Raw genomic sequence first — 10979 nt, 5'->3', positions numbered from 1 at the left:
GGTTCTGTGGAGGTCTTTGAGCTTGAAGGCATAGAGCTTGTGGCCTCCAGGAAAAGTTAGGGTGTTGCTCCCTCCCAGAACAATAGGCACTCAAGTCATAATTATTTGTCTGTTGGTCTTACCATTGGTGGGTGGCCCTTACTTCCTCATGCATAGGCTCAAGTTGGTAAGGCTCATGTGGGCAATTATAGCATGTATGGGAAGGGTCGAAGTAGATTGCATGTACCTCTACACACGCCATTGTTCGCAGTTCTTGTCATAGAGACAATAACTGAAAAATTTTCTGGGATATGGTGTGCAGAGTAGGGTTTAGGTCATGGCTTATGGCTAACTCATAAAATGCTTTTGGTTTAGAGTTTGATGGATTAGGAAGTCTACGAGTGGCAGCCATGTGTTGCTGAGAATTTTTTGCCAGATCTTCGAAGAGAATCCAAGCCTCATTCTCATGCTTAGTGAGGAAAGTACCTCCACACAACGCATCAACCATATACCTATCTCTCTCAGCCAATCCTTCGTAGAAATTTTGGACTAATTGCAACTTGGGCACCTGGTGATGTGGGCATTTACGGAGCAAGTCCCTAAAACGTTCCCAAGTCTCAAAAAAGAGTTCCCTATCCATCTGTGAGAAACTTGGGATGGCTTTCCGAAGTTGATTAGTCTTCCCAATTTGGAAGTACTTTTAAAGAAATTCATGTTGCTTGGTGGCCCAGTTGGTCACTGAGTTCGGTTCTAGGGATGTCAGCCAATAATTTGTTTTATCCTTCAGAGAGAATGAGAAAACCCTAAGACAAAGAGCATCATTACTAAAATTAGGGGTGTGGATGGGGGATCAAATTTCCAAGAACTCATTTAGATGCTGATAAGGATTTTCAATAGAATTCCCATGAAAGTTGGGCAACATCGAGATGATTGAAGTCTTAATCTCAAATTAGGCCACCTAAACATCTGAGAACCAGATATAGGATGACGATGTGTATGCATTAGGTACTAAGTAGTCCCTAAGAGGCCGCAGGTGTTGCTCTCCTAACACAGGTTGGTGAGGAGCATAGGGTTTCGAGATTTGTTCAGTGGGAATTGGTGTGTTATCTTCGGCCATTGCTTTAGTTCAGATGACTCAGCTTTTTTTGGATTAAAGATAGGTTTCCTAACGGACTTATAGGATTTTTCAATCTCAGGATCTATGGGAATTATCTTAGGTTCCAAAGAACACAGACCAAACATACACACGTATAAGCACACAGATTCAGAATTAAAAAAAAAAAAACAAAAATAAAGAAAATAGAAATTAAAAAAAGTGAAAACAAAAGGAGTGCAAATCAAAAGAATAAGGCAATAATACTCTAAAGCGGAAGTTGGCTTATAGCCATAGCCAAGTCCCTGGAAACGCTGCCACAATTTTATAGGCTCGCCAAGGTATGGTTCCTTAACTACCAAAAATAATATTTATAAACCTAACTATCCCAAGTTTAGTAGAAAGTGGGTAAGTCGGGTATCGATCCATGGGGACTTGAAGCGTAGTTAGTAAACCACTTCCAAGTTAGGTTATTATGGCCTTGTTATGAAAAATAAGTAAAAGGTGATGTTTTGCAATGGTGGATGTTTCTAACTATTGGAAAGCGATTAAATGAAAACAAGTAAATTTATGCTACTGGAAAGTAAGTAAATTTATGAGTTTCCCTCCTCCTACGAAGTGATACTGTGGTTCGAATTAGATGCTGGATGACATGCCTTTATCTACGTTCATCTAGACTTCCATAGAAGTACTAACCCAAGTGGGCCAAAGCAAGAGAGGGGTGATCGAGCTCACAAGGTAGCAAAGGTGCACCAACCGTCAAAAGCACGATTAGGAGCCAGAGTATACCCTGTCTTAACGATAAACAAACATCTCTGCAGTTCCGTAGCTGACTGTTTCCCTCTGACTAATATGTAGAAGTGCTCATCCTTATCTGTAATCCTTCATCAAACACACAATGGGTAAATGGAAAGCAGTAAACGAAAGCATGTAAATGAAAACAAGAGTAAAACGATTATCCCTTTATTATTTAGAACATCTATCACCAATGCCGAAAATTACAAAAGGAGTGATCATGTAATCTAGATAGATAGTACACGAATGCCGCCGATTGTCACAGGACGTCCAACACTTCATGCACACACCGAAATAGGAATTGAAAACTATGCTACTCCTAATTTATCTTGGATCTCAATGACATCTTAGGTCTATCACTAACCTAAGAGAGGCCAAAGAGGAACCCAGAGCTCGTGTTCATAGCGAATACTTATAGGCCCTAGGGTTTACAAAGTTTGTTTTACAATTTAGGAAAGTTTGCAGCAAATCTCATGCAGAATATCATCGCTGTCGACCAAGTCGCTCCTTTGTAATTATTGTGCACACCCTAGTTGAGACTCATGGGAATTCAGGGATTCAAATCTCCAATGTTGTCGACTTCGTCATGCCTCAGGGGCTTGATGGTCGAAACTTGCAATATATCGATCTTCAGGAAATCTCAATATCTCAACATAGTTGCCCCTGAAGATCTCCTAGTCGAACACTTCGTCGAGACTTGTAGTACTACTAAATTTAAGTTCTATCTTAGAATTTTTATGTGGTCGCCACAGTGGGTCACTTGGTCGAGCACTTGATCGAACCTTGCAGCACTCCGATCTTAGTATGAACCTTGGAGTTTGCAGTGGAAGACTAAGTTGCCCCTAAGGTTTGTTGGTCACGCCACATGGTTGAGCATCATCTTCATGTCCATTTATGCTTTGAAGCTTCTGGAACTTGGATAAACGTCTGAAATTGAGCTTCGAATTCTCAAAATTTTCCTTGGCTTCTTGAAATGCTTAACTCCATGGTTTTGTCCTGTTTTTCCTGAAAAGACAAACAAACGTTGCATAGCTCTGTAGAATAATAACTCTGGGTAAGTTCATAATAAAATGAGGATAAGCATAGGTAAATGAGGGTCTACAATCATATATTTAAGGGACTCATCAATACCACAATATTCAGCAAATGATTTAACATATGATGTATAGCAACGTTCAGCATAAGAATCATCTCAAAAGATAAAGTTGGGATCATATACCTCTTCATTCCATTACTCAATGATTTACCATATCTTGGTCATCTGATCTTGACACTTCCGGAGTGGTGGTCTGTTGACATTGGTGCAATCCCAAGAGGGGGGTGAATAAGAGATTTAAAAATTTCCTCCTAGGTTCAACTAATCAACCAACACTAAAACGCAACCTAAGAGAAGTCTATGTGGATATGAAATTGCATATACGATATATTAATCACCTTTCAACACATACAATGCAATTCCAATATTTCCCAATCAAATGTAATACCACGTTAATTAGATATGCAGTATATTCAGTAAGGAAATTAAATAAAGCACAAAGCAGAATATAATGCAGGGAATGTAAACATGACACCGAATATGATATCGGGGTTCGGCCAATCCTGCCTACATCCCCGCCTTGGCTCACAAGCACAAGGAATCCACTAAGGAGTCACTTCACGGGTGGAGCAGCACCGTATACAACACCTTACCAAGATGGTGCATCTAACTTTCCTAACCAAGTTAAAGCCAAATCGGGACTTTTACTAGGGCAAGTCTCTCTCTTCAAGCCTGTGCTTGGAATACAATAATCAATATAGTTTCTGCATACAAATGAAGTGCTTCTAATGAAGCAAATATGTACCACAATACAATCCAAATAAATATGCACGTGCAGATGATAGTAAATATGCTCAGTGCCAATAACGTCTGCTAAACACTCAATTTGATGTTAATGTGCAATCAAGGCCTAGAGTGTATTTCCAAACAATCATTAAAACAAAGTATCAATGTAAATCAATCAGCACAAGTTTCAAAGAGTTTTAACTAGAGCATTCAAAATATCTCAAATATGATTTTCTTATAGCTCAAGAGATATTTGAAAAATAAGTAAGCTTGTGAAAAAGATTTTGCAAATCAAAAACACACAAGCTTGATGAGTCTTGCAACAATGATGCAAAGACTCACTAGCTTCGAAGGTTTTCCCACAAAAAGATTTATTAGCTAAATCGGGGGAAACACCTTAGCAAAAACTCTCAATAGAGACAACAAAGCAAACAACACAAAGAGAGTTTTATGCAAGTTGGAATCACTCAAGAACACTCTTAGGAAGTTGGATTTATCAAAGGAATGACAAACAAAGAGTCTATAGGCTTTGTATGTGAAAAATATGCACTTGAAAATTGAGAGGATTTTTAGCTAATTGAAAATGCTAATCACCCTTATTTTTTGCAAATGAACCCATATATATAGAGAATGGCAAAATTATAATTGTTTGGGACATACAGGGAATTATTAAAAAAATTTCAAATGTGTTTAAGAAATTAACCTTATTTTATCCTAATTAACTATGGTAAAAATTTGGCCAATCCGAGAGTGTTGGTCGACCGAGCCATAAGTTCAGTCGCCTGAATAGACAAAATAGGAAAGTGTAACTTTTGAAGTTCGGGTACCTGAATGAGGGTTTCATTTTCTGACTGAGGCAATTTTCTATTTTGTCCAAGGTTCAGTCGCCTGGACTCAAGTTTGATCTGTCGAACTTGAACATTAGGTCTCCTAAGGGTATTTTAAACGTGTTGTTCGAGCGTCCAAGTTATTGGAAAAAGTAAGGGCATGAGTTCGATCGCCCGTGGACACTCAAGTCATTTGAGTTCAATCGCCCGAAGACAGGTCAATTATTTGACTAGTCCACGGTTCAGTCGACCAAGGCAATTTGACTTGCTTGGTTCGGTTGGCCGAAGCCCATATGATTTTAGCGTAAGGTCCATTATTTGATCTTAATTTTACCCCTAATGACATGTTAACTATAGTGGGGTCTTGTGCACTACGTGTGGAAACCTAAGGTCAATTTAAGGCAACCTGAGCATACAGTCCTATTATACATGATGTAGTTATTACAAATCATATTGAGTTACCATCGAGAAAGTGGAATACAAAAATATAAATCCAAATTAAGAAAAATATTCTTCAGTCACCATATGCCATCATGATAGTGTTCTTTTCAATTCCATGCATAGAGTGAACCTGCATGCAAGCTCAGGGCATACATTAGTACCAGGTGTATTTGTCATTATCAAAACGAGATATGACCAATTAAGTCAACATGGTCTCATTACCCGAGATTCTCTACATTTCTTTTCGAGTTTATCCTAGTTATCCTATGTACTTTTACATGTCATGATCTCAAGAAAAACATTAGAATCTAATGTACACTACATCATATCCTTGGCATATGAATTAATCAAACAAAATTCAATCATTTACATTTAAAGGTGCACAATTTCCTTTAACAATCACCTATCAAACCTTCCTGTCTTTTGATTTTATAAAAACACTCATTCTAATTTTCCAATGGTTGTAATTGACACCATAGAATACAGGTGGCCTAGTAGGAGACTATCACTCACCGAATGGGGATACCCCAAATTGAGCCATTGTAATCTTTTTGCAAAAACATTTAAGTATAGAGCAATAAGGCTCAGATACCAATTGTTAACTTTGGTGTAATCCCAAGAGGGGGGTGAATTGGATATTTTAAAATTTTAGGCCAATTTTCATACTCAGTAAAACTCAACCAAGGGTCTTTTCTAAATAGTTCCAATCCAATAGATGCGAGGATGTTTGGATGAGCTAAGTAGATAAAGAAGCTCTAGTGTTACTCAACCAATCACACAAAAGTATCCAAAAATTTGTGCAATGAATTAGGCAGATAAATATATTTAAGAAAACATAAATATGTAAAATAAGTAAAATAAAAATGATGCCAGATATTTTATCGAGGTTTGGCAAATGTGCCTACATCCCCGCCTGTAGCTCGTAAGCCCAAAAATTTCACTAATGCTCACTTGCAGGTGGAGTGACACTGGTTACAACCTCCTCTCCTTACTGGGCAAGGAAAACCCCAAGTCATATTAATAGGGCTGGCCCCAACCTTTACAACCGATCCTTATGGGTTAGATCAACACCCCCTTAGGCCACGCCTGGAATACAATAACCAGTATAAACTTTGTGTACAATAGAAGTGCTTCTTACACTAAGCAGATAGGTACAACAGTTCAATACAATATGCACATAGATGATGGGAGTTTAAGCTTAAATGAGATCTAGTTAATACAATATATCAACTCAACAATATGTATATTTGTATGTGAATGTGTGAGTGGGTGAGATCTTTGATTCTATATGGTATATTCTCAATATGAACGATCAAAGAATTTTGGCAACCCAAAGCAAATATCTCAATAAAACTTTTCAAATATGAAGCACAATGGATAATAGGGTTTAAGCTTGGTAGAAGATATCTTGTTAAAATAACAAGGCAAGCTTATGAATCTTGCAATAAGGATGCAAGATCTCAAGCTATGAAAGGTTGTTCCCAATCAAATATTTATAAGTAAAACACTATGGGAAAAATACTTAAGCTAACTCTCAACAATCAGTATTAACAAATGCAAGTATGGGAGAGAGTTTGAGCTTCTGAGTATGCTTAGAAAGCCTCACAATAAAATATACTCAATCCTAACTTCAAGATGCAAACTAGTTGCAAATGAAGAAGGTGAGATCAAAGTTCCCTTAAAAAAAATATGCAAGCAACAATATGAAAGAGAGTGGAATGTTTTTCTTGAATGTGAGTAAAAAATATTAAGATTAGCACAAGAATTTTAGAGAGAAAAATTTGCTAATCAAAAGTGCTAATCACACTTACTTTGATCAAATGAAAGGGTATTTATAGATTTCCCATAAAATATAACCATTGGGGACTCAAAGGGAATTTTCAGAAAAGTTTAATTAAGTTTAGTAAAAATTAATCCTTTTTAATCATGGTAAAAACTTGGCAACCCAAGAGGTTTGGTTGACCAAGGGCAAGGTCCGGTCAACCAACTTGTGTAAAAATTGAATTTTCATTCTTAGCTCAAAAGGTCGACCATAATTTGGCCAATTCTGAACCTTTCATGGGTTCGGTCGACCAAGGCAAAAGGTCGGTTGACCATCTATAAGGTTCGGTTAACCAAGGTGTATTTGAGCTATAGGTTCGGTCAACCAAGTAGGTAAAAAAGTTCAAATTTCAACTTTCGTTTGACTAAGGATAATGCGTGTATTTTACTTTGACTGACCGAGGCAATAGAGAATGTGCCTCACATGACAGGTTCGGTCGACCAATCCAATTTGTGCATGGCGGGGTCGGTCAACCAAGCTAAGCTAAAACTTAGAATTTGGTCCTCTTTTTGACCTTAAGCTTATTTGCAAAAATCCCTGTAAGTGCTTAGTAATTTAGGCAATGGAGCACTTTAATCGAAACAACCATTTATTTTATTGGTATTTTATAAGATTACCACCTTGATTTTTTCTTTTTCTTTTTTCAGCTAAGGTGGTTTGCTCTATCTTGGATTGCCCCCAAGATTTTTGCCTTTAATATTGCCAATAGGATTACCTACTCCCTAGTGTCTCAAGAAGTGAAGTGAGCACATTTCAATGTTTTCTATTTGATTTCTCTTTTCATTCTTCTCAAAGTCTCCCTTCTCCTAAGGTAGCACCTCAAACCTAAAGAGTAGACCCCAACAAATCAAGGCCTTGATCTCATTCTTTATATGTACATATTCCTCTATATCATGTATGTGGTCCCCATTCTACTTATAGTACTTGGTCATATTTTGTTTGTAAGGAGGGGGCCTCATAGGCACCTATCAAATTATACATATTTTCTCCTTCATCTTCCTAAGCACACGGTACGAGAAGCATTCAAAGGTGTATAATGTTGATACTTTGAGGTTAACAGTCGAGGACTAGATAGGGCCATTTATGGTTGTCCTCTCTCTTGTCTTCTGCTCATAAGATTTTTACGAGGTCTCCAACCTTATTTCTCTTCAGATTCTGCTCTTTCAAGTGTTCATTACCTCATTTATATTAGTATACTTCACAAAAAAAAAAATTTTAAAAAAAGTCTTGCATCTTTGGGAATATTTTAGATGAAGTCAAGAAAGACACTCTCTGACTGTCTCATTGGTACTTAGAGAGGCTTTAGCCACCCTGCAACCTTCTTCAGCTTGGCCTTGTCTTGTTAGCAAGTGAAACGTGTTGGAGTATACTCAACCACCTCATCACACATGTGGATCCAATAATACTTTTGTTTCAAAAATGCTAAAGTCTGATAAAATCTTGGGTAGCCTATCCATTTTGTGTCATGACACACTCTTAATAGGGTTTTCCTCATGTCACTAGTTCGAGACATAAAGAGTTGGTTACCATGTGTCAACAACAATTCATTCTCTAGTTAGAACTAGTGCACTTTGCCCTTTTACATGAACTTCATAAGATTTTTGAAAATTGGATCTTTAACAAGATTATATTCAATCCACTAGCGCATTGTCATGGTGACCTTACTTACTATCAAATATATTAACAGTCATAAGGTAGCAAGATTAACCTTTCTATTATGTGCATATGCAATTTGATTCATCTACTTTTGCTTATGATCAAAATAGAAATCAACTCCGCCAAGAAGTCTTGCCAATGGGCTTGTTTGATTCTACACTCTTGAAGCATGAAAGACCTAGGGACCAAGGTTTTAGAACATTATATATGGGGTGAGAGTAAGGATTCCTTGTATTTAGTTGGATAGAAAATGAAAAGAGAAGAGAGAGAACGAGAAATAATTTTTTATTGGTTCCAAGGAAAATGAGTATTGAATGAAATGAAAAACAAAAAGAACGTCAAAAAAAATAATGTCATAATAAAAGGGGAAGAAGGGCAACCATGGTCACCAATGGTGACAGCAATGTCCCACACTGTTTTTCAATATATTGTCTATTTTCTTTTTGGGTCTATTGGTGGTTGAAACAGGATCATAACTACACAATAGCCCATCATCTCTTATACCCTTTTCCATCACTTCTAAATTCAAACCTAAAACCTTTAACATGAAAAACCCAAATATTAAACACTAGAAATGCCTCAAGAAGTTTTTTTCCTAATAAAACAAAATCTTTGGTCTAGACTTATCTATTCTAATGTATAAAACAAATTACAAGATATTAAGAAGTTTGCATAGGAGCATACTATTGTTCTATATGGTTCAGTTATAAAATGAACTGATTATCAAGTGGAAATATTCAGTTCTCAAAAATTATAAACTAAAATCAAACCAAGAATCAATAGTTTATAGAAATCTCACACCATTAATTTAACGATTTGATTCAGTTAGCTTCAATTTTTTTTTTTTTTTAAAAAAAATTTAACTTGAAAATCAACTTATATTGCACCAAGGAACCCACCTATGTACAATTAGACTCAACCATAGCCAAACATTGTAGCCAGCCCATTATAAGGAGGGGTGAAAGAAGTATAACACTCCATGGGTATTTATAGGGAAGGGAAAAAGTTCCTTCTTTTGCTCAAGCGATATGCGACAAAAGAATTCAAGGAAAGTGTTATAGGCTATAGCAACATAATGAAGACTCCTCACTCATCAGTCCTCTTTGTTGGCCTCACAATGCTTAGAATATTATTTTGATGATAACAAATCAAAGGGACTTAACATATTTGGTTTAGTGAAGTTTCAGTACTCAAGTGCTTGAAAAGTCTATAGAAAGCTTGTACTTAAAGCTAGAAGAACTTGTAGTATGTTCTTAAGTGAATGAGCTATAAAGGAATTCAAAGCAAATACATGAAGACAATGAAAGCAAAGCAAATACATGAAGACATTGAGAGCAAAGCAAATGCATGAAGACTTAGTGATTGGAAAGTCATAATCCTTAAGAAGTCTCATGTAAGTAATTCAAACAATTCAATATTGATGCATGAAACTCTTAGGAATTAATATTGACTTAGGGACCTATGTTTGAAAATCTCAAAAAATATTTTCAAAAGTCTCAAATCAATATGACAAGTATAAAAGCTAAAAAGAGTTTTGAAAACAAAGTTTTTAAAAGCATATGTTTTGCACGATCAAGCGACTGATGCTTCACCATCAAACGACTAACATTTTATGCTGATAAAAATTAAATAGAAAAAATAGAATAAGGTGACTGACCTCTTAGGATCAGGCAACTGACCCCATTCTGTGTTTGAAAATACTTAAAAGGCTTGACGATTGACCCCGATATTTTAGTCGACTGACCTTCGCGATTTGAAACATATAATAGCAAGGGAAAGTTTCCAAATTTGATTGCTTCGTCCCCAAACTTTCAGAAAACTTGGGAAATACTCCAATTAACTTGGGCGACACGAAAATTTACTTCATTACTCTATAAATACATATTATTCACATGAATTAATCACAACTAGCAAGCACATACGAATTGAAAATTTAGAATACCACTGCTGAAATTCTACTGAAGCATTGTTGTGCCATTGCTGAGAAAGCCACAGTTTTTCTGATTGTTTTCTACTGAAAAATTCAAAATTAAATCAGAATTCTGGTAACAATCATCTGAGCTTCATCTTTCTATATTGACTATTGATTGAAGTATATTGTTCTTAAATTGTACTAATCTGCTCTTGTTGAGAGTTTTACTTGTATGCAAGTTGTTTCTTATTTCACTTATTGTTTGATGATTTAGGATTGTTGAATTGTTGCCTAACAAGATGGGGTATTCTTGTTAGAGAGAGATTTGTTTTTGTTTGACGATTCAAAGCTATTGAATCGTTGGCTAACGAGAAGGGAAATTCTTATTACAGAGTGATCTCCACCTAATAAGGAGAGGTTGTAACTTTTCCTAGTAAGAAAGTTTGAAAGGATATTCCTCACAACAATTGCTTGGGTTAAAAACGTAGGCCGCTAGCCGAACCTTGTAAAAAATACGGTCTTGAACTCTTCTCCCTACTCTCTTTAATTTACTGCAAGCATATAACCTGCGTGTATGATTATTTAACACTTGCTAAAAATTGGGAGTCTCTGAATTTTTGGATACATATTTG

General features: G+C 36.3%; 1 non-coding gene across 1 annotated transcript; it reads left to right on the top strand.

Moving 5' to 3' along the window:
* Positions 1 to 545: 545 nt before the first annotated feature.
* LOC131147291 (small nucleolar RNA R71) lies at positions 546 to 651 on the top strand. Its single transcript, XR_009134682.1, has one exon. It is a non-coding gene; the product is annotated as a small nucleolar RNA R71 (small nucleolar RNA).
* Positions 652 to 10979: the final 10328 nt, after the last annotated feature.

This window comes from Malania oleifera, chromosome 1, assembly GCF_029873635.1.
Source record: "Malania oleifera isolate guangnan ecotype guangnan chromosome 1, ASM2987363v1, whole genome shotgun sequence".
NCBI classification, from domain to species: domain Eukaryota; kingdom Viridiplantae; phylum Streptophyta; class Magnoliopsida; order Santalales; family Ximeniaceae; genus Malania; species Malania oleifera.
Note: the sequence above shows the minus strand (reverse complement) of the source record. Positions and strands in the feature narration are given on the sequence as shown.